The sequence below is a fragment of the Aplysia californica genome, unplaced genomic scaffold (assembly GCF_000002075.1).
Source record: "Aplysia californica isolate F4 #8 unplaced genomic scaffold, AplCal3.0 scaffold00501, whole genome shotgun sequence".
Lineage (NCBI taxonomy): Eukaryota > Metazoa > Mollusca > Gastropoda > Aplysiida > Aplysiidae > Aplysia > Aplysia californica.
In genome coordinates, this window is record NW_004797771.1 from 192784 (window position 1) to 199788 (window position 7005).

Sequence of the window (7005 nt, forward strand, 5' to 3'; positions counted from 1 at the left end):
AGGAGGAGGAGGAGGAGGAGGAAGAGGAGGAGGAGGAAGAGGAGGCTTAGATTCAGTCGCAAGTAAAGCAAACATTGTAAACAAGAGCACGTATAGCACATGGGACAGTAAAAGGGTGAAACGAATAACAATGAAAAAAAAAAACTTCTTTGAAATAAAACTCGTTTAATTTGTGGCAAAAAAACACTTTCAAAAAGGAATATCGTTTCGTACAACCAGAACTAGTACAAGCTAGGAAACATTTGAAAATAACCTTATGCCCTGTACAACAATCCCATCAAAATACAGATATATTATTGTTGTAATCCCCAGCTGATTGGAGCCCTTCTGACTTACACCGTTATCCTGCTCCAGTTCAACTGACAGATGGCAGAGTGCAAAGACTCGATGTTCTTCTTCACTAACACAATAGTCCTTTGTTGCCTGGATGATAGTTGCGCATACATAAAACGTTCCAGCGTCCATGATTCAGAGCACAATATGTGTGCTTGCCTGAAAGAAGGGTTCATATATGCAATCATTCACTTTTGTAATATAATTTGTAGCTCAACATAGAATGACCTTACCTGATGACTCTGTTTTGAAAAAAAAAAATCAGATATCTCAATTATTTTAGGAGATATTATTCAATTCTTTTAGTAAGGGGTGCATCAGCTACATTTGCACACAAAAAAAGTTTTTTGAAGTTTAATGCATATTATTTAACCTCAAAAGAAATTCTTGTATCTTAGATTTTCGAAATGAACGAAACATATCTTTTTAATGCAATACAGCAACTTTTGTATCTCACGACGAATAAATGCTCAATAAAAGGAGGAATCAAAATAACTGCTCTTTTCACATAATGATATAATGCATGTGAATAGAAAGACATTTCTGAGGTCAAGATGCTATATAAACAGTGAGCAAACTTACCAGACGGTAAAAGATTTTTCTTTATTTCTTTCCAGCTGACAGGAATCCATGAGCGTAAAATGTCCTTAGACAAGGCATAAGGGAGTTAACAACGAAAATAACGAAAGATTCATGTTACGTGTTGGGGTTGTAAAGGAAAGTACGTGAAGAAACAGTCAGTTAAATGAGGTGATCAATAACGTGTCAAAAATCAAAACCCATTTCGTCATGTTTTTATTTTAGAAAAATATTAGAGGAAGAATATTGGCGTTAGCATCTAAAGAGGACACATTTTAACATTTTAAATGGTTGATGAGGGAATATCCTTACGAATCCCAACATTTCCAAAATGAGATTTTAAAATTATATTATTAACCCTTTTGCAAAATAAGATTAAGCCCATACGACATCGGGACTCTTTTCTCAGTCACAGATTCAACACACACACACACACACACACACACACACACACACACACACACACACACACACACACACACAAACACACACACATACACGTGCGCGTAAGCATGCACACACTCACACACACACAAACACACACAAACACACACATACCCATACACACATTATGCGTTAACGATTACAGACTGAAACACCTTACGCAGAAGAGTGTACTCATCTTAAACAATAATGTTAGTCACTTTAGAAGACTCAATAGTCAGTTACATGAATGTGCATGTATTTCAAAGGTGGTGCCCTTAGTGCCCTTTCAGACTTTTGACTGAGAAGGTGAAAAATATTCGACGCAGGGTGAGTAAAATTTTTAAAAAATGGACACCACTTGGATTGGAACCCAGAACTTCCAGGAATAAGATGAGTTCGTAAGTCACTGCACCATTTAGACAGGTGTCATAGATTATTTGAGCCGTTAGTAACATTCAATTTATATTCTGGTGCTGGCAAAATAACGTGATACATTTTTTGTGATTTTGGTTGTACTGGCTTGGTCTATTGCATATATGAATGATGAATTATCTAAAGGTTTATGATCTCAGACACTCGATAGGGCAAATTGCCATGAGGTCAACTATCATGGGGGATGTTAATGTATCAAAATCGATGCCAAAATATTATGTATTTAGTGAATGGAACACATGTACACGTATCTATTACGTCTGGGTTTTTTTTTCTCCATATGGATGCTTTTAGTTTGGTTCGGCGGTCATGTTTTATGATAGATGGTGACAGAGCATTAGACGTATTTTTTTCCCCTGAGGATTTAACTGATGAAAACAGGACATATTTCTCTGTATTTGTGGGTATCAGTTGCTATGGGGCTAAAGCATTCTTTCGTAAAAATTGATCTATGACCCTTTTGCGGTTTTGCTGCCATTCCTAAACTCCCAAGTCTTGTTTTGTGTTAATCAAATAAAGATCTTAAAAAAAAAAATTAAACAGCGCTATAATTTTCTGACTCTTTAGCTGAAAGATCTAAGTTAAATTCCCGCGCTCCAAACAAAAGGCTTAGATCTTAATTGTAGGACCCCACTGGAGTGTGTGATACAGATAGTCGGTCTATCTGAGAGCCAATAATTACTTTTCACAAGAAGACTGGTTGGCTATAAAGTCATCTCAATGAACTCGCCATTTGGATGGGGATGGGAGTTTAAAGCATACATATTGAAACAAATCTTTTGTTTTTTATTTAGATTTGAATTCTTTGGGGTTAATCGTTTTTGGTTGGTTAATTACTTCTTTTCCGGTTGATGTTTCAATTTTCAACTTTTCATAACATTATTATAAGTCATGTAGGAAATTACGTCTCTTGATTATTCAAATAATTCTAAAACAGTGTTGAGCGATTTATTTAACTGATATGGAATCAGTGCTATATCTATAACTGTCCATTAAAGAAATGACCATAACTTTTGGTTGCTTGAGTTGGACTTTAAGATAGTGGAACTAAAATAACTTCCATTTGTTTGTTTTTCCATGTATTTTTGAAAAAGGCCCTTCATATTATGACGAAACTGGAACACTCTATTTAAAACGTTTGAAAATTAATTGAGCTTTTCTTCTATTCAGTGAAAGCAGTTAACACTTTAGGCATACTGATCTTGCCACACTTACCCTTTTGTAAGTTACCTCCTCTTTAACCCCCCCCCCCTCCCACACAAACACAAAAACAGGTTACATATATCACCCATATCGAGTTACAACATAATAATATTATGGCTTTGCTTGTCTTGTGATTGGTATTGGTCAAGCATTTTGAAAGCATCTTCTCTTATTTTTTTCCACTGTTTTGCCCTCACTTATATTATCTTTTCGTCCCGATATCTCTCCTCATGTATTATGTATGTAGGCTACGGGGTGGGCTTAATGCCCCATTTGAGACTGCAAGCGTCCCATTTGGGACTTAACACTCATCTTTGCCCATCATGACCAGTGGCGGTGGGTGGACCAAGGTTTGGGTGGGGCTTAGGTTTCTTCCACTTCTTTACCACCAAAAAGCAAGCAATAAAAACAAAACTGTGATAATTTTTTTAAACTCACGGCGAGCAACGGCATTTTGAGAACCATTCAAACGACAAGAGTCACCTTTGTCTTCCACCTCTTTGTTCTTAGTTAAATTTAAGCTTCTGGGTGGTAGGAACGAAGCCGTTTCACCTCCAAATTTCTCTAATTAGTTTTTATCTGAAGAAAAAGTTGCCTCAAAAGTGGTTTGGTGTAATTAATAACTGTTAAATCTCAGCGGCATAAACACACAGCACTCCAAACACATACAGTCTACGAGGTGGATTGGGTCGTGTTGTTGCGGAAAATAGAACGCGCCTAACAAAGGCCCAATGGGCGCATAGGTATTTGTGTCGCTGGGGGAAAGTGTGTCGTAAACTTTCACCCCATTGTCAGGGCTGGGAGAGCGTGAGCCCTCTGTGCAGTGTTATTTTTTAAAAGTCTTCTTCCTTTTTACAAGAAGAGTTTAATTAAAGACGGGCGTGGGAACCGGCTTATTCTTTCTGACCCCTAACGACATTTGATTGGCTGTTAGGTTACTCTAGTTGTAAGCGGTGACAACAATGATTGGATAAACGGGCAAGCCGCCAAGCTGATAACTGTGTGTTCATTGTGTGCGATCATAACGGTTTCAACTGCTTATTTCGTTATTGAAGAAACTTTCATTAACTAAGGGATAGAGTTGGGGTGGGGACGGGTGGGGGTGAGGGGCTCAAGCCCGTAAGCCCTTCACTACCCACCACCACTGATCATGACACTTAATGTCAGCTGTTTCTATTAGATCAATTTCTGTTCACTGCCATCAAATTAAAAAAAAAGCACAAAAAGCGTTGGTTGTTTTCAGCCCCGGAGTGTATTATTAATATTTTCTAAAAGTCGGAAGTGGGTGTATTGTGGGTGCTCAGGTGTTGTTTACTTCTTCTCTTCTTTCAGTAACAATTATTATGTCGTCATTATCTCAATTCCTTCTTTTCTTTGTACGTTACTGGCTGTTGCATGTGACATCCCTGATTTTCGTCACTTTATATAACCTATTTATGTTGCAAGTGCCGTAAAACTGTTACTAAAACGAAAAACTAAGTCAGGACAATGATTATATATTTCCAAAATGTTCGCTAAGAAGAGTTCACCAAACTCCAACATGTGGGCCAGATCTGACCAGCGAGGTCAATTCGTCTGGCCCGCCGCCATTTGACAGTTCGAATGGAAAAACACCACTGAAGAGAAGTGTTTGTGGTGTGCTCAGGGCTTAGTCTCGAAAATAATTAATCTAATCACTCCTATGATCTCAACAGTGCAAACATAACATGTGTTTATATAGCTGTCATCACTTCTAGCTAATGTATTGCATTCTTTACTCGGCTTTAATCTGACAAGTCTTTCATTTAACACAAACGAGGCTGACTGATGAACATTCAAAAAACTATTCTGTTGGTTAGATGCTGTAATCACAAAGCAAATGTTAATACTGAAATATCATGAAAGCCAAAAGCCAGTTTCACAAATTTCATAATTTATTTATTTACTTATCATTAATTGCTGTTTGGTTTGTGGGATTTAGATAATTGTGTGCGCACTTGATGAGATGTTTTTCTTACAACATGTTTAATTTGATGACTTTTTGGTAATATTTTTTGTCTTTAATTTATTTATCGATTTTGTATTTTTTTGTATTGATAAATCGATAGGTTGTTTATATTTATTTTTATTTATTCAGTGATGTATGAAGGTGTTATTAAGGCCGCACTTGACACTTTCTCAAATATCTGGCTCACTCTGAAAAACATGCAAAAGCATTGTCTCTTTCTGTCATTGTTTTTAGTCTTTTCAAAAGACATTTATTATAGCGATTCTACACGATTTATCGTTTTAGAGTTTCGGCTTGCATAATGTAGTGTTCGACAAGTCAATCCATTATTTATAAATTATCACTGCGACCATTGCCATCACAGCGAGTAGGGATACTTGTTCTGCTCTTTAGGGAATTTATATGGAGGGGCAAAAGCTACCATGAAATTGACACAATTCAATCGAATTCGACTTAATTAATTCGATTGTGAACTGCAAAAATCTTACGAGTTTGTTTACCAAGGTCACGAGTCTAATTGATTGCTTTGTATCCAAATGATATCATTTGCCTCTCCATGCAAGAAAATCTGGCTGGCCCCGACTTAATTCAACTGAATTCGATCGGCAGTGTGCCCAGGAGGTTTGTTTTAACGTTTGACTAAGTATATTATTATTGGCAGATTCGCTTTTACGGTTTGCTCTGGCAGCTTGGTGCCAGCTATTTGGCCCGCGGATCGAATCTTTAACAATAATAGTATTTGCAGACCGTCCACATGATTCCGAGCAAACAGAGTTGGTGGTTAATTGTCTGCTTTGTCCTCACTCTTCATGATCATTTAAATGTCGGGCACCAGCGACTGTGGTATAGCTACATGTATTTAGTGCTTTTCTGTCTAATGCAGGAGACTCAAGTTCGATTCCCGAGTGGGAAGAAATTTTTATTGAGTATCTAGTCTTTCGACAGGGATGTTGTATCCCTTTCAGTCCAGGTTGGCACTGACAGGCGTGATCGAAAGCCTGCCGGTCCTAAATTATCCGACTTGTGTCGATGGGAGCGTAAAATACCTATACATAAAAAAGGGCTGGCTGCTTTGACCTCACCTGTCGGTCGGGGGATGAGTGGGGGGATCAGAGCCACGCACTTTCGAAAACAAAAGAAAGAAAATGATACTAAAGCCGCACACTGTAAGAGCCAGGCGCTTTTTCACGATATCGATACAATTTGATTACGGATACGACCCAGCGGTTAGATAACCCTTTACAAAAATAATCTAGTAATTCGTACCATTTCAATAAAATCAAGGCTAGTGCCACTCAATTAAAATAAGAGAAGCCTACCGCACCAACGTAACAACATTGTTTTGTCTATAAAATCCTTCAAAGTCACTCATGTTGATTTTTGCCTCTCCCTGGAGCAAAATCCTGGCCGGCCCTGGCTGTATTTGATCAAATAAACCAAATGTATCAATTGTATCAAATGAAGCAAATGTATCAAATGAACCAAACGTGCCAAATAAACCAAATGTATCTAATAAAGCAGATGTATCAAATGAGCCAAGAGTTTCAAATTAATATGCAGTTAGTTTAAGGGTGCACAACAGAGGGTGCGCCAAAAAAAGCAGCCATTACTCGGATGAATGGTAAATTGTAACAATTAACCTCCGAGATGGAATAAATCATTGGACGGTAATCAATAATCGAGTATTACCGATATCATTTACAAGTGCTCCGCTCTGATATTGCGCTGCTTTGATTTGTTCTTTATGTTTTGGAAGTGTGCGGCTCCTTTCCTCTTGGGAAGACCAGGGCTGAGAAAAACATAATTTCCTGATGGAAGAACAGAGAGAATTAATACAATGCTACCCAGCTACACCCAGCAATGCAGCAATCGAACTCGCGACATTTGTTAGACAAAAAGCTAAAACAACACCACATAAGCCGAAAAGTGTGTGTGTGTGTGTGTGTGTGTGTGTGTGTGTGTGTGTATGTGTGTATTTAATTGAAAGAGAGCAGGGGAGAGAGAGAGAAAGAGAACGTGGGAGAGACAGAATGAGAGAGTGTGTG